The 25,901-nt window shown below is 34.3% G+C and overlaps 1 long non-coding RNA gene across 1 annotated transcript; it reads right to left on the bottom strand.

Annotated features, from left to right (window-relative positions):
• Nucleotides 1-3,706: 3,706 nt before the first annotated feature.
• On the bottom strand, nt 3,707-6,370 carry LOC131156257 (uncharacterized). Its single transcript, XR_009136948.1, has 3 exons — nt 5,732-6,370; nt 5,534-5,635; nt 3,707-5,433 (listed from the first exon to the last, which is right to left on the bottom strand). It is a non-coding gene; the product is annotated as an uncharacterized LOC131156257 (long non-coding RNA).
• Nucleotides 6,371-25,901: the final 19,531 nt, after the last annotated feature.

Genomic DNA, 25,901 nt, shown 5'->3' on the forward strand with positions numbered 1-25,901 from the left:
GAAGAGAAGAAGAAGAAGAAAAGGAGAAGAAGAGAGGAGAGTTTGAGGGAGAGAGAAGGATGTCGGAGGCACACCCAGAACAGGGGAAAAAGAGGGATTAAATAGGAGAGGCTGCCCTAGACCCGGATGGAGAGGATTGACCCGGATGGGAGACTCGACTCGGATTGTTATATATTTTTTTTCATTCTCTGTTCATCACAAATCTGACCCTTTTAGAGCACGTTTCTTATAAAACTCAAAAATAAAAGTTGTAGATAATCCTTTTCTATTTTTCCAAAAATTTGAATCATCTCGATCGGAGCTTGGACGGAAAAGTTATGCACAAAATACGAATAGGTATCGGTTTTGGTTCCTGGGAATTTTTCTGCGACAAAAAATTACCAAAACTTCATAAATAGTGCAATAAAGTTCAAGAATGATGATTTTGGCACTTTATTAAAATATTGAATAAATTTGGATATTTAATTAAAAATATAAACCATAAAACCCGAGTTAAACGTCCAATTACGCAGTTTCGGCACGTAATCAAAAACTCATATGAAGTAGAGAAGGATTGTTTTCATCAATAAAATTATATTTATAAAATTTTATTTACTACATGTAACGGTATGCCATTTAGTGAATTCAGAGATGGATAAAGTGTCATTAAGTTTAATAAAAGAAATGAGACCAAATTTGGGAATTTTCATTTAGTAGGGATGTAATATATTTAGCTCGGTTTGATTTTAGACTAAACCAAGAACTGAACCAAACACGTCGATTTATCAAAGTAGCAAACTGAGACCAAACCAAGCCAACACCATTGATTTTTCACATTAAGCTAAACATTTTGGTTTAGTTTTTAATGAAATCAAACCAGTTTTTGATTCTTTTATTTATATTCAGTCAAAATTTTGTAACTTCAACTAAGCCCATTTCTAATGCATAAAACAAGTAATCCAGCTGGAGCCACTAACAAGCAAGCCCACAAAGGGGTTTAAGAAGAGCAGGTAGGTTCTTTGGGACAAAGAATTTTATAAACAAACTTGGGGAGCAAATTTGTCTTGCATTTTTCATGTGGGATAAATGTCTCCCAACCATTTCCAACTCCTTGTCTTCTTCTCTCTTTAGTCCCCCACTTTAACTTTCCAATTCCCATGTCCCACATTGGAAGATTGAAGTCTTCCTTAGTCTTATTGCTTTCTACATAATGTTGAAAATTAAACTTGACTAGAGATGGCCAGTAGCCCACCTCTATTGAATTTAGGCTGGAGTCGACAGCAATCTCACCAAAACCTCACTAGCTAGCCCACCATTGTTGATTATAATCTTCACTTATCGTTAGATGCTTTGCTATAAATAAATGTGTGTGTGAATGTGTGATGTAATATGTGGTATACAGAGAGTGAATAACCAGTGAGAGATTTTGTATTGAGATTTTCCTCTGTAATTTATTTCTAGTTTACTATTGAAATTAATTGTTTCGCAATTGAGTGCAATCCTTACTGAGTTTCAATCATAACCAGTGATTGAGTGAGTCCCCTCCACCCATCAGTGGTATCAGACCTTTAGGTTTGTTGGAATTTGCCAAACAGAGGCGAATGGAGGGGAAATTCAATTTTTTTCCGAGATTTGAAGTTACTCTAAATCAAAACTTGAGCCAACTATTGTGAAATTCGCGTCGAGACGAGTTCAACGGTGAAAACTGTGCTTCAAATGGAGTCTAGGAGCCCTAATACGCGCTCTCACGCACCAACAGATGAAACAATGCCTTCCACACGCGCTGCACGCGTCGGCGAGGATACTGACCACCGTTGTCATGCTCCTCATATGCCCGCATGCGTCTTCTTCGCCTGGCTGGTGAGATTCAAACTAGACACATAGAAACCCGATCTGTAACTCAGCCCAGAAACCTAGCTCTAGACTCACGATTACGATCCGACCTGGCGGACTTACCCACATCCAGTCGCCAACAAGCCTCGGGCCTAGAAAATGCCACGTGGCTCAAATGGCGTTTATTAATGCCGTCTTTCGGCCGTTAAGTCAAACCAGTTTATAAATATTCTTTTAGTTGGTTCAATGCCATTTGGACTACTAGGTGCTCAGGATATCATGGACATCGTTGAAGATGGGTATAGAGAAGCCCCATCAAAATAAGATGAAGCAACTATGTCTAACGCTCGAAGAATGATCTTGTGAGCTGATCAAAAGAAGGATTGCAAGGCGAAGTCCATAATCTACCAAGGCCTTGATAAAGCCACGTTCGAAATCATTGCCTCCACCAAGACATCCAAAGAAGTTTGGAACTCTCTCCATTGAACACACAAAGGTGCAGGCAAAGTAAAGAAGATTCGTCTTCAAACATTGCGAGGTGATTTTGAATCCTTAAGAATGAAATCTACTAAATCTATTGCTGATTACTATACACGAGTTATGGTAGTATCAAATTAATAGAGAAGAAATTGAAAGACTCTCAATGATGAGAGAATTTTTGAGAAAATTTTGCGATCTTTGGATCCAAAATTTGATTATATAGCTATGACCATAGAGGAAACAAAAGATTTAGAAACCATGTTTGTAGAAGAACTTGTGGGCACACTCCAAGCCTATGAGCAAAAATTCAATAGAAGGAGTGAAGATAAAGCACTGGAGCAAACCCCCTAGATGAAGTTGTCCCTCACTATAGATAGATACGACAAAGGGGGGACATCATAGAAAGGAAGAGGACGAGATCGAGGATCTCGTGGAAGAAATTTTGGAAATTTTGAATATAGAGAAGACGGCAGAGGTGGAAGAGATCCCACTAGAGAATGTCGCAATCAACATAACTATGTCCCACGAGGTAGAAGACAGGGAAGAAGAGGGGGATACACACTACAAAAAATGATGTTATTAGTGAAGGATCAAAACCATCACTATTAATCAAAAAACCGTCACTAATAGTATTAGTGACAGTTTTATAAGTATTAGTGACAGTTTTATAAGTATTAGTGACAGTTTTAAAATAGTTGCCATAATTGCCATTACTAATAATCATTAGTGACGAATTTTAAAAGCGTCACTAATACTAGAGTATTTGTGATTGATTATTATCGTCACTAAAATCCTAATACCGTCTCTATAAATAATACATTGGCTTGGCTTAAATTCGTCATTAATAGTAGACTTATAATGACGGATTTGGAAATTGTCACTGAAAGTTTAGTATTAGTGAAGGTTTGAAAACCGTCACAAATAGTGGAGTAGTAGTGACGAATTTAAACCTTCACTAATACTTGGGCTTTAGTGACGATTTGAAATTTGTCACTAATACTGTACTATTAGTGAAGATTTTAAATTCATGACTACTACTCTACTAGTACTGACGGTTTTTAAACTCATCACTATTAGTCTATTATTAGTGAAGGTTTTAAAATCGTCACTAATAGTAGAGTAGTAGTGACGAATTTAGAATCTTCACTAATACTTTGATTTTAGTGACGGTTTTGAAATTCGTCACTAATATTGTACTATTCGTGAAGGTTTTGAAACCTTCACTAATACTCTACTAGTAGTGACGGTTTTTAAATTCGTTACTATTAGTCTACTCTTAAATTTTTTAAAAAATAATTAATTCTCGTATAAATCTGTAGTTACATTTTCCTATACATAACATTAAACCACAATTACTAAAAAATTCATATATCATTCCAATTCAAAAATAATCCAAAATTCATATTCAAATACATTATACAAATTTAAATTCAAATATAGAAATTCCATCTGTTTGGATTGAAAAAATACAAAAAATGAAACAATCAAGAAAACATACAAAAGCTTTAAATGTAGGGCGATGAGTGGCCATCTTATACATATAGAAACTTGAAAAATAAGAAACAAATTAAATCGAAAACTCAAATAATTGTAACTATCATAGATACACCACAGAAAACACATACCAATTTCTTTAGCATTAGTTTATTAGAGATGAAGTTCAAAAGTAAAACAATAAAACAATATGTTAGAATAAGAGGTGTATAGCAAGTATGTCATTACAAGCATGCAACATTCTATAAAGAAATTTCACTCATCCTTTCAAAAACAATTTTATCGAAATCATTTCTGATTTCAGTTTTTATAAAGGTTTAAAAAAATTTCGGCAGCATACCGACTATAATTTGAACAATTTTCCAAAAGTATTTTACCTGAAAAGGAGTTCATATATATAGAAGGGCATGCGAGAATCCTAGATTCACTACCAGCATACAATACACAAATTCTTTCAAAAGTAAAACAATATGTTAGTATAGCAATATGTTAGAATAAGAGGTGTATAGCAATATGTTAGAATAAGAGGTGTATAGCAAGTATGTCATTACAAGCATGCAACATTCTATACAGGAATTTCACTCATCCTTTCAAAAACAATTTTAGCAAAATTATTTTTGATTTCATTTTTGAGAAAGGTTTAACAAAATTTTAGCCGCATGCCGAATGTAATTTGAACAATTTCTCAAAAATATTTGACCTGAAAAGGAGTTCTCATATATATATATAGAAGGGCATGCGAGAATCCTAGGTTCACTACCAACATGTAATACACAAATCTGCATCACCCATACAGATGACATTTATACTACTAGTATCAACTCAATCCAGTATATTCACAAGATATTCAATGAACACACAACAGTTGTGACTAGGATGCAATAAATAAAATAATAGTCTTTTTCAATGTGTTATCTTCTTCACATGCATAAGGTTATAAACTGTAAATTGTTAGTTTACTTGGATTTCAAACTTTTGAAGCAACGAATATAAGGAGGTTCAAAAAGACTTGAAATTTTCAAATATTGATTTGCATTGCTAGTATTTTGAGCTTCATTTTTCCCTTATAGGCTTATACTTTCCAAGACCCACATAAATGCTAATTATACCAAGTAATATTAAATTCAGAATATAGAATGTACTGATTTCATATTACTACTACGAAACCCCATAATGGCAAATATGTTGCAAACTCAAACTACCTTTTACATACCTTCTAATGAGAGGAGGAGCCACCTACATCATCTGGACGAGATTGGTGCATCACTTGTTTGAGCTGCACTTGCTTGTTTATAAGGAACTCCAGCTTGGCTTCAAAGTTTGACACCTTCTCTTTTAGTTGTTGGTTCTCTAGGCCATAGCTAGACACCGTATCTTTCAATTGCTGATTCTCCATTTCTATCGTCTGTATACGGTGAACCGTCTGATCCGCTCGATACTCTGCATCTCAACGTGCTCATTCAAACTTAGCATGAGATGCCGCACTCGTAGAAGATGATGTTTTTGGGGTGATGTATCCACTCCCAAGACCTTTCACCCAGCCTCCGGCTCGTTCCCCCACCACCTAAGTGGAGATCTCGTAATCCGTCAATGGCTGACTCCCCTTTGGAATGGTACCAGTGCATCCCTCAGCTCGAGCATCTTCTCCTATTTTCAATCATGAAAATGATAAAAATGAAGAAATAAGAATACAATGTCGACTTTTTGAAAAAAAAAAATAACGAATTAAATAATATATTTGACTTACATGTTTGCCCTGCGCACCCTGGCACCACTCCCTCAATCGCCTTTGGTGTGTTCTTTGATAAAGATCTAGAATTGGCTCCTCTGCGCCGGTCTCCAGATCATGCTACATTATCATATAAAACATCATTAATATTAATTCGGCAGTGTAAACATAAAAAACACTCGTCAGGTAATGGTCAGATAGTTTTATAGCAATTACCATTCAATGATTGATGAATAACCTCAACCCACCACAATGCATCATAGGGAGTTCGTTGTGGTTCTCAGCATTTCTTTCAGATATACTCTACAAAAAATATGTAATGACTCTTTATTAGCCACATCAATATGAAAAGGTAGTTATTATAATACAAACACATCACCTGATAGTGTGGGTCGCAGAAATGGCGACACTCAACCTCCCAATCCTCTTGGGATATCTTATCATATGGGTGCGCTTCTGCCTGATCACCCATTGCCTTAAAATGTTCGCGCATTTTTGCACGATAGGTCTTAAATTTGCTACGGAGCTGCATGTCGGCCACTCTTTTTACATGGTCGGCATGGAGAATGTCCATATTGAACTCCTTCTGCATATGAAATACAGTTAGAATATTGGACAGTTATTTGGCTAGTATATTAAAAGTTAAAAAAAAAAAAATTTATCTGTACAAGACCATGCGCTGAGCCTTTGTCACTTGCGGCCAACTGAATGTACTGACTGGAGCATATTGTTGGCATATAATGACGAGCTCTCGAGTCCAAACTTTGTACCAAATTCTACCACACAGGGCCATGAAGCATGGAGGAATGTCGATCTGTATCTGCTCCCTAGTCCTGTACAGGTGTTTTTGTAACTCGGCGTTGTTTTCTACACCATGACCTGACCTCATTGTCTGTACTGTAGAGGTCGATGCTAAAGGAAGGGTTAAAAAAAAAAATCTGAATTCATACATGTGAACAACCATCAATAGTTTAATTTATCCTAACTCAATTACTCGTAACCTTACCGACGTTGCTCACTATGGTGTGCAACTCACCCTAGGTTTGATCCCCAGTTGATGGATCCATGTTTGTTCGAGGTCTGAAGGGCTGAGATGGTGATGGTGCATATGAGGACCGACATCCTCCGCCAGTCCCAACGATGTCGAAACATCCACCGGTGACGATGTAGTAGAAAGTCTGAACTGAAGTCGGCCTCGATGATCTCCTAGCGCCATGTCTGCAAAATATTACACAAGTAAATATTAGAAGATTGGATATTATATGGATCCATAATAAATATATTTTCAGTAGAATACACATGTCAAATACATGATGACAACATAACATGTGTACCTAAGCCTATACGTTCTCAATATCGACGTCATCCTCACTTTCTAGAGTGTCTTCCTCTTCACTGTAGTACACGACCATAATTTCATGTTCCCCATCAGTTTCATCTTCGTCGATGAAGTCAACATGTACAGATTGTTCAATTCTAATGTCATCAGTCCTATGTGTTCTACCGTAGCACCAACCCTATTCAATGGTATAGGATCGACTCCTTCCTCGACAACATTTAAAGCAAATTGTGTTGCTGCACTAACAGGTGACTGCTCTTCTTGGTAAGCCTGATCACTGACACTTTTCTCCCCATTTGCAACTTCTTTAATATCATAAGAACTTCGAGAAGGAATTTTGACTTTCCACGGTTGACAGGCCCTTGAAATATTGACTTCTCACCCTGCTAGGTCAACTGACCACTCAGTTCAAAATTGTCATGGTTGACTGAACCACATGAGTAGTCAACCAATTTTTTGCCTTGGTCAACCGAACCTACGAAGGGTTCGGTGTTGCCTTCTGTCAGCCAACTGAATCGTCCCTTGGTCAACCGAGCTTAGCTTGAAATGTGAAGTATTTAGCTTGAATGGTCGACTGGAGAACCCCGTGGTTGATCGAACCTCTCGGGTTTCGGTAATTACCCATAGTAAAACGTAATTAATTTTTTATTACATGAATTTCAAAATACCGAACATGTCCTTAATGGTCATAATTTTGAGAAAACCTATAAATACCCCATTCATTAGCTTGATTAGTATCTTTGATTAGCTTTAAAGTTCTCTCAAATATTTTTTAATCAAAGTTCCCCCAAGCAATTTTTTATTGCAAAATCTTTTCTTTGGGGCAAATTTTTTACTCTCCTACTCTCTTTCCTTTTGTTCATTTGAAAAACCTTTTAAAGAGAGCATTTGTATTTTAGGGCATTTATTTTTACATCCATGCTTTCTTAGATAAATTTTTATGTTGCAAAAATCATTTGAAATACCAAAACTCTAGGTTCTCCTACTTCGTATTGAAAAATATTTTTTGGAGAAAATTTCTTATTAGGGTAAAATCTTTGAAGCACTAACACCTTTACATTATTTTTCAAAGATTGAAAATATTATTTTTGAAACTAACACCTCTGCATTTTTTAGAGTTTAAATGTGTACATCTTTACTTATATTTTCAGAAGCATTTTATATGTACAAAAATTGGTTTTATGTAACAGTTGGGTTCAGCCCGTAAGTTGAACGGGGGAGTCTCTATCCTGTAAAAGAGACCGATTGGGTTTAGCCCGAAAATTGAACTGGGGAGTCTCCGCCCCGTAAGTGAGACTAGTTGAACTCGGTTTGGTAATTGAGTTGGGTTTTGACACCGCCCATAAAATGTTGCTGGGTTATAACTCCGCCCAGTAAGAGTAGCTGAGGTTTACCTTATCCCATAAGAAAAGGTTGTGATGGCTTTTGCTTCGCTCATTTAAATGAGCAGGGATAGTGGAATCTTTGGGGGGGTATGCCCAAGGCGAGGACATAGGTTGGTTTGACCAAACCTCGATAACAAATCTTATGTCGCTCTCTCTTTATCTCATTTATATTTATGCACTTTAATTTCCACATGTGTATGCTTGGCTATTTATTGTTATTATTATTTGCATGCACACGTTAAATTAAATGAGATATGCTTCCACGTGTATGTTTGTATTAAATGGTAAATCATTTCACATGCACGCTTTAATATTTAAATGGGATATGATGAGGTATTTGTATGCTAATATTTAATTTGTTATGAATTCCTTATTGGTTTTAAATATTAGCATACATGATCATTTGGGGAATTAAAACTGCTTAGAAAGACCATAAGTTGTGAAATACTATATGAGATCTTAAATTGACATCGGAAGTTTTTAATTCTCCAATTCACCCTCCCTCTTGGGATCACACTAATTACATCATAAATAAACAATAAAATATAAACATATAAAATTAAATAAACTAAGCATGATTATTCAATTATTAATTACAACAATAACCTTAAACAAACATATAACTATAAACAACAATAAATACAACAATAACATTAAAGAAATAAAAAATATGAACATATAACAATAAATAAAATAAACATGAGTATTCAATTATCAACAACATTAAACACAACAATAACATTAAATAAATATACAACAAAATATGTAACAAATGATACAACAAAAACCTAGATACATACACAACCAAACATTAAATAATACTAACAATAAATATGAATTTACACCCATAATAAAAAAAATATGAAATAATACATAAATAATCTAAATAAACAAATATATAACAATTAATACAACAATGATGAATAAATATACAAAAATAAAAACATTTAATAAAACATCTCAATAATATATAAACATCCAATGAATATATAAATAAATGGAAAATTAGTACGACACAACTTAAATAAATGAACAATAAATATGAAATAATAAAAATAATATACATATACAATAACCATAACAAATATCCAATAACAATAAGAATATCAACAACAATAATGAAAACTCCCAAAATAATATAATATCCTAATAGAAACAAACGTAATAAAAAACCCTACTCAATAAAAATAGCCCTAGTAATAATGTAGAAACATAAAGTCATACCAATATTAAACATTAAATACCATACCTAAAATAAAAGAAAAAGCCTACCTTTAGAGCAAGGAATGGTGACGTTGCGGCGGTGAGGGATGACTGCGACGATGGCCGGAGTAGGAAGGCCTTGTGGCCATGAATGGGACTGGAGTGGTGGCTGCCTGGGTCTTGTGGCCGTGGTTGCAAGGGTGGCTGGAAAAGCAGGAACTGCTGGAGGTGGGTGCTGCGTGGGTTTTCTTTTCTACCTTTGCGGTTCCTTCAGCGTGTATGAAGGCTGCTTGTGTGTTGGTGTGTCGTTCTTCCCTTGCTGCGGCTAGTGTGTGTTGTGTGAGTGTTCACGGCCATGAAGGCTGCCGGAGCTGGGCTTGTATGGCCCTGGGGAGTGGATGTTGTGGCTGTTTGCAGGGAATAAGGGTAGCTGCTGCATGGATGGCTAGTGATGGTGGACGGCTGCTTGAGGATGAGGGAGAGAGAAATGGCTGCGTGAGAGAGAAGAAGAGAGTGCTACGACTGCTCTTGGTTGCCTAACCTCTTTGCTTGCATGCCCTTTTATAGGCTTACGGTTATGAAATTCCTTCCCTAATATGCAGATTGCCCAATTAATAAAAATTTAGACATTTTGGCATATTACCTTTGGCATTGGATATTCTGGCATATTCTCCTATTCCTATATAAAATACAAAGAATTGATTTTCTGAATTAATTCTTGGAAATAAAAGGATCCAATTTAAAAATAACTAGGGTTTATTTTAAAATATATGAGACTCAATTTTAAAATACGAGGGACTCGATTTTTTAAAAAATAGTCGGGACTCAAATTTAAAAAAAAAAAAAGTTAGTTTGAATTCAATTTAAAATAATCAGGACTCAAATTTAAAAATATCTGAGACTCAATTTAAAAATATCCAGGACACAATTTTAAAATATTCATGACTCAATTTAAAAAAATATAAGGGACACAATTTAAAAAATAAAGGACTAATTTAAAAAAAAAAAATAAGGGACTCAATTTTAAAAAATAAAAACTCAATTTTAAAAATTAAAAGAACTTAAGAACTCAATTAAAAAATTAGAAGAACTCAACTCAATTTTAAAATTAAAAGGACGTAATTTCAAAATTAAAAGAACTCATTTCAAAGACTCATGACTCAATCGGATTTTTCAAAAAATGAACCTTAAATTTTCAAAATACCAAGTCGATCCCTTCTTATGTAAATTAACATGTTATTACGAAGGTTCTTCTCATCGAGAAAGAGAGAGATTTGGTTAAAATTGGGGTGTTTACAATGACTACCTAATTATAGGTTGTCTCCGAACTTTCTAAGATGTGACAATGCATCAAAGAAATCGAAAAGATCAAAGATCAAAATACACTTATTTACCATGCAAATTTTCATGATTCTACCCAATCATTCTTGACCCACCCTTGATAACCTGTTCACTCTATCAAACATGTAAAACACAGGAGAAGGTGCTTTGGCTTTGGCTTTGATCTGCTACGGAAAAACGCGTGATTATAATTGATTGAATTAGGTTCACAATCCAATTGTTTAGTTTTTAATCCTTCGTCGAATGAATTCCGCATGGGATTTATATAAGGCTTGAGAAATTTTATTGATTAGGTTTTCTTGAAGAAGAATATTAAACCTATTTGTGAATTTTGGAGCATGCTATAGTTTGTATTTTCAGTTTTGAACTCTACAAGGTTTGTGTTAGTCAATGTAGAATTTCCACGGTGCTGATGTGTCTGTGTGTGTGTGTGTGTGAGAGAGAGAGAGAGAGAGGCTTGGGGATTTGGAGGGTGTGACAAATAGGAATATTTAGAATTTTGAAAGTCAGTTAACAGGTTGGAGCGACATGAATGTAAAAATAAGTGAAAAGAAATTACAACAATTTATGAGACATTAGAAGTGTATAAGATATTGGCAAGACTTCACAATGTTTGGTTCACGAAGTAGCTTTCAGCAGCTACTTATTTTGCTTCCTTTAGATTCAACTATGCAAATATGAGTAATTAACTTATGCATAATATAAGGATCATTTGATATTATTGTCAAAAATTTGAGAAATAAATTAGAAACGAAAATCAAAAATTTAAAAATAAAATTAAAAATTGAAGACTAATAACCTGTTTAGTTAATATTTAGAAAAATAATACAAATTAAAAACTAATTGAAAACGTACATCTTCATCTTTAAATCAAATAATATTATAGAAATATGATTAAAATTATAAAATTACAAATAATACACATTGAAAAAGTTTCTATAATAAAATTATAATTTATTATAATTATTTTAATTAATTGTTCTACTTTCAAATTTTACTTACAATAAAAAAAATTTTGGACATGACAATTGAAAAATAGTGAAAGTATTTTGTAATTGACTTTATGAAATTTATGCATATTTTTTTAATTATATGTAAATTCATATGATCATTTAATTTTTATTTTAATTTAAAAGTGTATAGAATGAATAATTTAATTCAAAAAAACTATTTCTGGATATTTTTTTTTTTTTTTTTTGCAATAGGTTGCCAAAACAACTGAAAACCATATATTTGGTTTTCAATTTTTTGGCAAACAGCTGAAAATCAATAGCAGAAACAAGAAACTGAAAGCATAAAAACCACTTTTTTGCAATCTGTTTATTCATTATTAAAAAAAAAATAGAAAACACCAATGATACCAAACAAAGCCTAAGTTTTCATCTTTGAATGAACTTTCACAATAGTGGAACTTCTTGGTTTCATAATTTTGTTGTTAGCTTTGAATTGACAAAAATATTTATTTATTTATGACAATGCTATTATAAGAGGGGAGCAATAACTATTTATTTGTTTGTTTTTGTGCAATTTAGACTTCTAGGCTTCTAGCTAGCTAAACTAACATTTCCTTTTTTTTTTTTTTGAAAAAAATGTTGCATAGAGAGGTGAGCAATGGTTTTGTTTTACTAATTTTTATTTCTATATCCTTTTTTTTTTTTTTTATTTGAGCAATGGTTTTTTTTTTTTACTATTTGTTGATGTTCTTTTTTTTTTTTTTTTTTTTTTCTGAATTCATTAATTTGTTAAGTTCTCTAGAGAGTTTTTTGAGTTTGAGATGCCTTATTTATGTATTTCTCCCATAATAGACCCAATATTATGTGCTTTGGCTTATAGCCTAAATCCACGAGAAGATGGTAGAAGAAATTCATTATTGTGAAGAGACAGAATAGAAGAGCACCTAAGGTGTTATGCCCTCTCAAACTCTAAGAAGAACCAAAAAGGAACCTATAAATATACCCTCTCAAGAGTAAACTCCCTCTCAGATTAGGGGAATCAATTTAACAATCCCTTAAGTCAGAGATTTTAATTAACTCACTTTAAGGTCAACATTCTCTTTACTTTTTTCTTCTAACAGTTCTCTCTTGAGTGAAAAAATAAACTCTCAATTTATTACAAATAACTCATTTCTTAAATTAAAGATTTACTGTGAAGCATGAATGCATTGATCAAGACGTAGGATGACAAGTCATCATAACAAAGCCTTATTATGTAGACACCATGGCATGGTCATCAAGGAACTTGCCAAAGGTTCCTAATACCGGATGTTGAAATGCTAAGTACTACTTAGAAATCAATTTATCTATTACATTCACTTTTTAAAAACATAATAAATACTTTTTTTGAGTACTTTTTGAATTGGTTTTTTTTTTTTTTGTTTTTTTTTTGGGTTTTTTCTAGACAAAACAAATAGTTCTTTTTCAACTTGCTAGTACGTTATCAATGGTTCTCACTTAATTCTTTTAGGAGAATTCCTTATTTCTTTCATTCAAAGGATTCCTTGTTCCCTATGTTAATAAATTTCTTTTTCATCAAATAATGTTTAAGAGGTATTATAAATTATATTTGCTAAGCATGCAAAGACCATAGATATCATTCCAAAACTTTGCCATTAGGTCGTTCTTATTTTAGTTAAGTTAAATATGAAGATTATCCAATGCTTATTTGTTTTTTTTTTTAAAGTTCTTTTGGTAGGGTTTGACATCTTATGAAAAGAAGAAATATGTTGGGAAAATGTTTCATTCTACGAAAACTATGAAGTACGTTGGACATGTCTTAAAGGATATGTCCCACTTGTATGACATGGGTCACACATAAAGGATATATGTCCCTTATGATAAGGGCAATGAATGGTCAAGTTAAATTAACTTAAGGGATAGGCTTTGAAAAAATGTTGTGAGATTAATGGCTAGAAGTTGAAAGGTTTCCTATATATTTGCTATTGTTATGGGGAGTAGCTAAATGGTAAGATAACATTCTATAAGGTAATGGAATGAACAAGAACACATATAAGAGTTGTCCTCTCTCTACCTTAGCTCTTTTCATCAGCACTACTCCCATAAATCTGGTGAAGTAAAGAAAGAGATCGGGGTTAAGCGAGAGAAACGATTTCGACGGTTTCTACAAGTGTTCTTCTTGGTTAACATATATTATGACTGATTCCGGTATGTTTATATATTACGGTTTTCTTTATTTTTCCGCATGAAGGTAGTATATATATATATATGTGAAGATCATGATAATGAAAGATCCCGTTCAAGTAGAAAAATGGTATAAATTCTTACATGTAGTATCAAAGCATGTTGAAATTATCGTGATCTTCCTTTTATGATAAATATCATTTCTGTTAACCCCTTACGATCTCGTTATTGTTTCCTATGAAAGTTTAAGTTCATGATATTTTTTCTCGAATCGAAAAAAAATTCATATGATATATGATTCCTAAAAATTTATGTGATATTTGATGGATTTATTGAGCTTTTTTGGTCTAAAAAATTATAGTTTAGAACTATGAACTTGTTGGCCGAACAAAATTGTCGACGGTTTTTCTGAAATCGTCGACGAATTGAAATACCGAGAGCGAATTTTTCTAAGCTCTAGAAAAACCGTCGATGGTTTGTTTGAAGCAGCCTAAAATCATTGACGATTTTCCCCTGGACAGTGATACTACTATGGGTTGTTAAATGAAATGCATGCAAACCATTTTATTGCTTGATTAAGAATAGAACACTCACATGTTTTGTAAAAGTAAATTGATAATAATGGCATGTTTTGGACTCATTTGTATCCGAAGAACAATTACGTTTATGCATGCATGAGCTATCGAATTTACATAAAAGAAAGCATGTAAATTTCTTATAGTGGGGAATTGGTTATTTGCTATGAACTAGGACAATTTTTCATGAGGTATCAATCAAATGTTTATTTTATGGTTAGCATGCTGTCACCAAAGTGATATTGATAAGAAAAGTTATAAACGTTGAATTGAAATATGATTTTGCAAAAATTATTACAGAATGGTTATTTGATCATTAAGGTTGACCCAAAGGTGCACCAACTTTCAAATAATCCTTGAATTAGTCAAGAAAATTGAAAGAATGGTAGTGAAATTGGGATAGATGCCCAAAGGTGATAGACCAATCAAACTTTAAAAGGTTATCAGTTATGCCTGAGTGGGTGTAAATCACTAGTAAATGTAAATGTCAGTATATTGCATATGTTAATCCAAAGATTAAACGCAATTTACTAATGGTAATATTTTACTCAAAGCATTAATGTTGTGATCATTTTATCGTAGTGTTTGTTCCTATTTTACTACATTTGTTAGCTTCTTCTGTTCCAATCTTTAATGGGATAAATTTCTCAAACTAAAATGAACAAATTCAGTTTCACCTTGGTGTTCTGGATCTGGACTTAACTTTGCGAATAGATAAATCAGATCCTATTATTAAAATAAGTAGTTCGAAGCAGCGAGCTTTGTATAAGTCGCGGGAAAGGTTGAACATATTAAGTATTATGCTCATGCAGATGTGTATTGTAAATAACATTAAGTCAATGCTTCCTCAACTTGAAAATGCACAGGAATATCTTAAGGTTGTGGAAGATCGGTTTTGTTCAGTAGACAAGTCCCTTGCAGGGAGATTAATGGCTGAACTTTCCACCATGAAGTTTGATGGTAGCCGAGGAATGAATGAACATGTCCTTGATATGACTAATCTAGCTGCTAGACTTAAATCTTTGGGAATGAATGTTGATGAGAGCTTCCTTGTTTAGCTTATTATAAATTCTTTGCCTCCTCAATATGGGTCATTTCAGATTCACTATAACACTATTAAAGAAAAGTGTAATGTGAATGAATTGGCAAGCATGTTAATTCAAGAAAAGGCAAGGCTTAAATAACAAGGACAACATTCAATTAATGTCGTGAGTCATGCAGTTGGAAGTAAAGGAAAGAAATCAAAGAAAGGTTTAAAGAAAGATCCATTGAAGGTAGCGATTACTTCTTATGGACATGAGGCTTGTAAGGAGGAACATAATGGACCAAAGTGTTATTCCTGTTGTGGCTATGGACATTTAAAGAAAATCTGCCCAAAACGTAAAGCTTGGTTTGAAAAGAAAGGTAAGCTATTAGTTTATGTATGCTTCAAATCAAACATGACACAAGTTCCTTCTAGCACATGGTGGATTAACTCTGGTTCTACTGTTCATGTGTCAAATTCGATGCAGAGATACCTTATGATCCAAAACATAAAGGACAATGAGCACTTTATAGTCTTAGGGAATGCAAATCAAGTACCCGTTGTTAGTGTTGGAACCTTGCATTTGTTTTTAGATTCGGGTCATTGTTTAGACTTAATTGATACTTTTTATGTTCCATCTATTTCTAGGAATTTAATTTCCATGTCAAGACTTGATAATGACTGTTATGGTTTGTATTTTGACCATAAAGGTTTTCGTCTTATGAAAAGTGGCTTGTGTGTTGGTTTTGGTGTTTTGTTTGAGGGGTTGTATAAATTTAATTTTAATGAAAATATTGCTGAAACACTCCTTACCTTGCATCATAATGTTGGAATTAAACATAGCAGAGTAAATGAAAATTCTTCTTTCTTATGACATAAAAGACTGTGTCATATATCTAGGGAGAGAATGGAGAGATTAGTAAAAGATGGGATTCTTACAAACCTTGATTTTATTGATTTCGATATATATATATATATATATATATATATATATATATGTTGATTGCATTAAAAGAAAGCAAACCAAACATACAAAGAAAGGGGCCACGAGAAGTGGAAATATTCTGGAGATTGTTCATATTGATGTATATGGACCTTTTGACTCACTGTCTTTTGGTGGAGAAAAAGTATTTTATCACCTTTATTGATACTTTTTCACAATATGGTTATATCTATTTGTTGCATGAAAAGTCTCAAGCAATAGATGCTTTAAAGGCATATATTGCTGAAGCTAAGCGACAATTAGATAGAAAGGTGAAAATCATTCGATTTGATAAAGGTGGTGAGTATTATGGTAGGTATGATGGAATTAGACAATGTCCAGGACCATATGCTAAATTCCTAGAAGAGCATGGTATTTATGCACAATACACAATGCTCAGTACACCTCAGCAGAATGGTGTGGCTGAAAGGCGTAATCGTACTCTTATGGAAATGGTTAGGAGTATGTTAAGTAACTCCTCAGTACATTTCATTATGGATGGAGGCCCTTAAGACAGCTGTTTATGTGCTTAATTGGGTTCCTAGTAAGGAAGTTCAGAAGACTCGTTTTGAATTATGGAGAGGAAGAAACCGAGTTTAATGCACTTTCATGTTTGGCGTTGTCCAGTAGAGGTTAGAATCTACAATCTACATGAAAAGAAGTTGGATTCTAGAACTATGAGTGGGTAAATTATTAGTTACCCAAAAAAGTATAAAAGGTATAGGTTTTATTGTCTTAACCATAGTATGAGAATTGTTGAAACCAATAATGCCAAGTTCCTTGAGAATGGTGAAATTAGTGGGAGTGTTGTATCACATAATGTCATCATTAAAGAAATTTGGGTTCCTATCCCAATATCTAGACTTTTTACATATATTGTTGTTCCTCTAGATATTGAACAGTATGATAATATTGAACAACAATCTGGTGATTTGTCACTTCGTAATGAAAATGTCACCATTGAACCAATTTCAGAACAATCACAAAAAATAGCATTAAGGAAATCTCAAAGAGTAAGGAGATCAATTAATTTAAATGATTATTTGGTATATCTGCAGGAATCTGAATATGATTCAAGGACTAGTAAGGATCCGGTTAACTTTTCACAAGCTATTGAAAGTAATGATTCTGAAAAGTGGATTAATGCTATAAATGATGAGTTGAAATCTATGGAACGGAATAAAGTCTGGGACATCATTGATTTTTTTGAAGGTTTTAAAACAATTGGATGTAAATCAATTATTAAGACCAAACCTGACTGTAATGGTAATATTGAACGATATAAAGGTAGACTTGTAGCAAAGGGTTTCACTCAAAAGGAAGGTTTTGATTACAAAGAGACATTCTCTCCTGTATTGAAAAAGAACTCTCCCAAAATCATAATGGCTTTGGTGGCTCATTTTGATTTAGAGTTACATCAAATGGATTTGAAAAGTACTTTTCTGAATGGGAATTTAGACGAAAAGTTGTATATGGATCTTTCTAAAGGTTTAATAATTAACGGAAAGGAGAATATGGTTTGCAAATTAAAGAAGTCAATTTATGGACTTAAACAAGCTTCCATACAATGGTATTTAAAGTTTAATGATACCATTACGACCTTTGGATTTAAAGAAAATACCGTTGACCGGTGTATATATCTAAAGGTCAGTGGGAGCAAGTTTATCTTCTTGATTATGTATGTTGACGATATTTTACTTGCTAGTAATGGTCTTGGTTTACTGAATGACACCAAGAGATTTCTTTCTATGAACTTTGAAATGAAAGATATGGGTGAGGCAACTTATGTCGTAGGAATTGAAATATTCCTTGATAGATTATGTGGATTGTTAGGGTCGTCTGAGAAGGGATATATTAATAAAGTTCTAGAAAGATTTCAAATGGCTGACTATTTGGCAACTTCTACTCCTATTTGTAAAGTGGACAAGTTCAGTGCAAAGGATTGTCCACAAAATGAATTAAAAAAGAAAAGTATGGGAAATATTCCTTTTGCATCTGTTGTTGGAAGTTTGATGTATGTGCAAACTTATATGAGACCGGATATTAGTTTTGCAGTTGGAATGCTCGAGAGATACCCAAGTAATCCTAGAATGGAGCATTGGAAAGCTACAAAGAAGGTTTTGAGGTATTTGAAAGGAACGAGACACTTTATGCTCACATATAAAAGATTAGATCATTTGGAGGTGATTGGTTACTCCAACTTAGATTTTTCTAGATGTGTTCATTGTCGAAAGTCAACTTTTGGTTATTTGTTCCTATTAGCTAGAGGAGCAATATCATGGAAGAGCGCCAAACAGACTATCATAGTAGCATCTACTATGGAAGCTGAATTTTTGGGATGCTTTGAGGCCACAATTCATGCTTTGTGGTTGCGAAACTTTATCTCCGAACTTGGGATTGTCGACAGTATAGTCTGGTCGCTGAGAATTTATTGTGATACTTTGGCAGCAGTCTTTTTCTCCAAAAACGACAAATATTCTAATGGTGCTAAGCACATGGAACTCAAATATTTGGTTGTTAAGGAGGAAGTTCGAAAACAGACAATGCTTATAGAACATATAAGGACTGAACTCATGATAGCATATTCTTTAACTAAGGGGTTGGCACTGAAGACATTTGAAGAACCTGCTGATCACATGGGTCTTTGTTGTAATCTCTGATGTATGATTATGGATCTTTATATTTTATTTTATAACATGTATTTTGATATCACTAACGGAGTTTCTGAATATTATTTATGTTTACCATCAATTACGTAATTATGGAGATGGATTATTGTTAACAAGAAAGGTCTTTGACAAAAGACATTACAGGGACATTATGGTTACTTCCTATTATGGATTATAGTTAAATGATTTGCTAACATGTGTAGTACATGGAAGGGAAGATGTCGTTTTAATGATATTTACTGCCATAACTCGTGTTAGTGAGTTGTTTATTTATGATATTATGAAAATCTCACTAGAAGTATGAATAAACTAATAATTATACGCATATTATAGTTATACTGTTAATCCAACTTAAAGTCATTCATATGGGCCAAGTGGGAAAATGTTGGATATGTCCCAAAGGATAAGTTCCACATGAATGACATAGGTCCCACATAAAGGATATAAGTCCCGTATCATAAGGGCAAGGAATGGTCAGGTTATGGATTAACTTAAGGGATAGGCTTTGGAAAAAATGTTATGAGATTAATGGCTGGAAGTTTAAAGGTTTTCTATTTATTAGCTATTGTTATGGGGAGTAGCTGAATGGTAAGATAACATTCTATATGGTAATGGAATGAAAAAGAAGACGTATAAGAATTTTCCTCTCTCTACCTTAACTTTTTCCATCCGCCTTACTCCCACAAATCTGGTGAAGTAAAGAAAAATATTAGGGTTAAGCAAGAGAAACAATTTCTACGGTTTTTACAAGTGTTCTTCTCAGTTAACATATATTATGACTGATACTGGTATGTTTATATATTACGATTTTCTTTATTTTTCAGCATGAAGGTAGTGTATATATATATATATATATATATATATATATATATATGTGTGTGTGTGTGTGTGTGTGTGTGTGTGTGTGTGTGTGTGTGTGTGTGAAGATCATAATAATTAAAGATCATGTTCAAGCAGAATAATGGTATAAATTCTTATAGTTGAAGGTGGAGAAGAAGAAAGAAGTTACGGTGCGTGATGAGTTTTTATAAATAAAGGGTTTTATATTGATAATGACATTTTGGAAGTTAGAGAATTATCACTGCATGCATTCATAATATAGATTATCTTTTGACATTAACTATTTAGGAAGAGATAAGTAATGAATTTTTCTTAAAATAAAATTTAGTCTACTGAACTTCGGATTGTACAAAATATTTGGACAATTTTGGAAGTTTAAATAAAATTTGATATTATTTTCTAAAAAAAATTGTGTCAGACCAAATATCTATATATTACATTTCAAAGTATTTGGTATTATATGATTAATGAACTAAACAATAAAAATTATACACAGATAATAATTTGATTACTGAAATTATGGATTCTAGTAATTGTGTTCTAATTGGAAACATGATTCCCTTGTCATCCTCCAAAGTCAAGAGATGAAGAAGAGAGCGTCCAGAAAATCCACAGAGGCAAGCCTTCTGGTGTCGCCTCTACCGATGGCGACTCCTCCATCTGCTTTGGTGGATTCTCCCAAGCAATTCATTTTTTATCTCAATTCGTCTTCCAAGGCCTCTCGAAAACCAGTATAGTCTTCTTTGAAATCAATGGAGGTCATGAGGTCTCCACCGTTTCAAAAAACCCTGAGGTTTACCTCTGACCTTAGGCAATGAACCTCTTTGAGCTTAGACTCCCTCATGCGCCAACTTGATTGCTCTCACTCCAAGTTCATCAAGGACACTGAAGCCTCTCAGTCTCACCTCCACATGCGATTCAAGGTCTCTCACTATGTGTGTGTGTGTGTGTGCGCGTGCGTGTGTGGAATTGAAGAATATGTTTTGTGGTGTTCCAATTACTAAATTTAACCTCAATCTAACCATTTTATTGGTCTCCTTCATTCTGTTTATGTTTGTATGAGGAAGTGAAGATTGTTTTCATCTGCATTGGAATGGAATGCAATTTTTTTTCTGCGTTGCATATCTTTGATGTCCAATTGAAGGAGATGTCAATTCTGAACTGCAACCACTACAAGAATACCCCTAATAGTAACTAGTTTAGAAATTAAGAGCAAAAGTGTCATGATAATCCAAACCTTCTACTTGAGTGTAGCCCTTGGCCACCAAGCAACTTTTGTGTCACTCTATGGATCCATCGGCCCAATTTTTTGTTTTGAACACCCACTTATAGCCAATTGGTTTTTTACCAGGTGGAAGCTGTTGAAGAATCCAAGTATGATTGGCTTCTAAGGCTTGGATTTTAGCAGCCATGGCATCACACCAATATGGAAGTAACATAGCTTGAGAATATGAGGTAGGTTCGGGATGTTGGGACATAATAGAAAGAAAAGTCAAATGTTGATTAAAAAATGATGATAAGATAAAAAAGAGGAGGGACAGTGAATTGTACTTGAGGAGGATCTTGAAACTTGTGAAGTCCTAAAGGAATTTGGTAAAAGAGGGCATACATAATCGTCCAAGTAAGAGGGATGTGTGACAGCTTGTTTTGGCCGGGAAGAGATGGGTAGAGGGGGTGGTGGGTGTTAGAATTGGTGTAGTCCCATTGGGGGGGGGGGTGAATTGGAATTTTAAACTTTTCTCCTAGGTAAAACTAGATGTTAGTAGAATATTACAATCTAGGGTCTTTCCACGCAGTTCCAATTACGCCGATAAATATAATATACAGAAATTTAAATCAAGCACATCATTCACGTACTAACATACATGTGCAGTAAATATAAAGTGCGAAAATATAAACAAACACACGATATGTTATCAAGGTTTGGCCAACTATGCCTACGTACCAACCTCTAGCTCGCAAGCCTGAGGATTCCACTAATAGCTCACTTAAGGGTGGAGCGGCACCTGATTACAACCAGGTCAATTAGCGGGGCTGACCTCAACCTACACGCCTTAACAGGATGGCGCACCTAGCTTTCCTAACCGGGTCTAAGACAATCCGAGACTATTCTAGGGCTAGTCTCCCTCTTCAGGGCCGTTCCTGGAAATACAACAGATGTGTATTACAATAAAATGGTACAGTGATTATGCTTTCATGTAAAGCAGATGTGTACCCAAATACGCGCCACAAAATGATTTAATATGTAAGCTCAGTGTGGTCTAGTATTTCAACTCTCAGATATATATGTTTACCATCAGTGAAATGAGTGCGTGAGAGTATTAACCAGTATGATCTTTGTATCACGATATGTGCTCAATCTAACAACTCACACAAAGATACTAACCAGATAATATATATGTATATTTCAATCAGCAGATTTTCTCAGTTGTATGATACTTAAGTAATATATATGTTTTGTTTGTAAAAAGAGTTTAATCTTTGTATTCAACAAATGATATAAATCAATGAATATTGCAACAAAGATTTTTTTCACATAAACAAATATCTCTTCAAAAATTTATCAAATGAAACACACTAGATATTTGAAAGTGATTTAGAAAGAATTTTTGCAACCAAAATCAAGCATAAACTTCTCAAGATATTACAATGACTATGCAATACTCAGAAGCTCCAACGAAGTCTTCTTAGGAAAGACTTATTGATAAAGCCCCCTAAGAACACTTGAGGATGTGCTCTCAAATAAAATCATTTCACATAAGCACAATCTTGTGAGAGCAATCCTTTGAGGAACAACAACACTTAAATCACACTTGCAAAAGTATTTAAGAAGTAAGATCTGGTAAGAATAAGTGTTGGAGGCTCAAAGATGAGTATTATGAGTTTTGGGATTTTCAGAGAATTTTTCCTAATCAAGATTGCTAATCCATGCCTAATCTTTGCAAATGATGGGCTATTTATAGAGAATGGAAGAATTATAGTCATTGGGGACCTATTGGACATTATTAGGAAAGTTTAATGGCCTTTCAAATATTTTAACCCTATTTAAAAAATGTTTAACCGCGGTAAAAATCAGGGCAACCTGAGAGGTCCAGTCGACCAGAACCATTTCGGTCGACTAAAGTTCATATGATTCGGTCGACTAGGCAAGAAATGAACTGAATGGTCGGTCAACCGAAAGTGCCTGTCCAAAGGGCGATTTTCCATTTTACTGAGGTTTGGTCGACCAGAACATTTTGAACTGAATGGTTCGATCGACCAAACAGTTGGGATTTCTCCTGAGGACCCTCGGTCGACCAATTAGTTGGTGTACAAATTTGGTTCGATCGACTAGATGGTCAATATGTTGACCCCAAGGGGTGTCTGTCGACCAGGGATTTTGAACTACACTGGTTCGGTCGACAAGGACCTTGGTCAACTGTTGACTCAGGCTTGTTTCGGTCGACCAGGGCAAAACGAACTGTCTTGATCGGTCGACCAAAAGTGCACAATGTGTGCATTTTCGATCCTGTCTTGAAACACACAAACCCTATTCAAGTGCCTAACAATCATAAGCGCAATGGTGTGTGTCCTAGGGTCTTTCTAAAGTCATTTTTCATTTAGGTTGGTTTGAGCTTATGTATTATCATGCATGTGATGTGTGTGAACTTATTACAAACCAAAAACCCTAATTAACTATTACAGACCAATTCTAGAAATGAATATATTACAATTGAAAACAATAATTGGTCTTCAGGCTTTACTTACTTTGTGCCCATCTCAATCTTATCAATTTTAGTTCCTCCACAAAACCTCAAACGCTCATTAGATATAATGAGTATTTGTCATAATCAAAATCGGGCGTGACCTATAAGGTCAACAGTGGGGAAGAGGGTGAGGGTGAGGGTGTCAGTGAGGATACCAAGGGAGAAAGAGGGAGAGATGAGGGACTAGGGGTAGGTGTGTTTGGTTGGGTAGGTAAAGTTTAGGAAGGGTGGATATCATGAATATGAAGGGGAAGGACTGGGGAAGATGGAGGATTTGGAGGTATGAGATGATAGAGAAAAATATTTTCTTCAAAAGTACCATCACTGGAGATGAAATTTTTTTTGTTTTCAAGATCGTATACACGATAAGCCTTATGATGAGCAGGATAGCCTAAGAAAACAGTGTTTTTCTCTGGTTGTTAAAAATTAATCTTGCTTTTTTTTTTTTTTTATCATTGTTTCTAGAATCCCAAGACCAAGTTTGAGTTCTTGACTTGTGATTTTGAGTTTTCTTAGGTTGGATTTTAGGCTCAAATCATGTTAGAGGGTTGAGTTTGGGATTAGGCTTAGGTGGTGTCAGTGGGATAGGCATGTTGAGGGAACTTCTTAGGTGGGCTTGGGATGGGGGCCTAGGCAAGGGCCAAGTGAAAGTTAAGGGTGGGCAGGCCCACATACATAAGACCATCCAAGTCAAGAGAGACAAAAACAAAATGGCTCAGGATGATTCATTGCAGTCCCTATGGCTACCATACATCTCCCTCAGGCCCACATCCCCAAAAATCTAACCATTTGCAATGTAGGATCCTAATAGACTTCATGATTGAAGGCAAAAGACTCCATATTTGTATTTGATTTTTTTTTTTTGATTATCATTTTTAAATATATTTTCAAGGTATTAAATGGATTGTAAAGGTTTTTTAATGGATTAAAATGTAATAAGCTTTTTTTTTTTCTTTATTGCCTTTCAATTTCGATGATATGTATGTGTACACTGTTGTTTTTGTCCCACATTGGTAGAATGCTTCCACATTAGTATAAAAGGTTGTTTTGAATTATTTATATTATTTGTCCCACATTGGAGAGAAGTGTTTTTTAGACTTGAGGTTGAAGCTATATAAAGAGCTCAACTCTTCATTTGTAAAACACACCTCAAAGTTGTACTTTGTTAAGAAGTAGTGGATTGATTATTGGCGCCCGAGGATGTAGGTATCTCTATACCGAACCTCGTAAATTTCTTGTCTTGTTCTTTTTATTGTTTTATCATTAGTTTCTGCATTGCTTTAATTTTCTTATATATTCAATAGCAATGGTTGTAGTATTGGTGTTTGGCACAAGTGGGGTGCCCGGCACAACAATTGGTATCAAAGTTAGGTTGAATAGTGTTGATATGAAGGTGTTCCTTTGTTAGGATCCTTGATTCCATGTTTGATGCCTAAGAAAGACCTTATCTAAGCAAGTGCTCAGAGACCATTGCGGCTCAGTCGCTCCCTGGAGGTCGGCTTGGTCAAAGTGGAATTTCATAAGATAAAACAGAGTAGACACAATTGGTACGTACTATTCATCCTAGGCCTTTTGCTTTTTTGGTTGCTATTGAATATATAGAAGATGGCAGAAACTAGTGTAGCAGTAGAAGAAACTCTATCCACATGAACTCCAACCCCTTCATCTTCGACATCATCATCGAAGACGATAGCTAATGCTCGATTTGAGGTGGAGAAATTTGATGGTACTAATAATTTTGGTATGTGGCAATGTGACGTGATGGACATCTTGTATCAACAAGAACTAGATATTGCTTTGGATGATAAACCTGCAGATACGGGTGACAGAGATTGGGAAAAGATCAATCATCAAGCATGTGGTACGATTCGTCGGTGTCTCGCCAAAAATCTGAAATATTGTGTTATGAGGGAGACATTTGCAAAGAAATTGTGGAAGACATTGGAAGATACATTTATGACCAAGAGTCTGGAAAATCGGCTCTATTTGAAAAAGAAATTGTTTCGCTTCCAGTATCAACCATGTATTTTGATTAATGACCACATAAATGCTTTCAATAAAATTTTGGCTGATTTGTTAAATTTGGATGAAAAGGTGAAAGATGAGGATAAAACCATATTGTTAATGAATTCTCTCCCTGATGAG

The sequence above is a fragment of the Malania oleifera genome, chromosome 5 (genome assembly GCF_029873635.1).
Source record: "Malania oleifera isolate guangnan ecotype guangnan chromosome 5, ASM2987363v1, whole genome shotgun sequence".
Lineage (NCBI taxonomy): Eukaryota > Viridiplantae > Streptophyta > Magnoliopsida > Santalales > Ximeniaceae > Malania > Malania oleifera.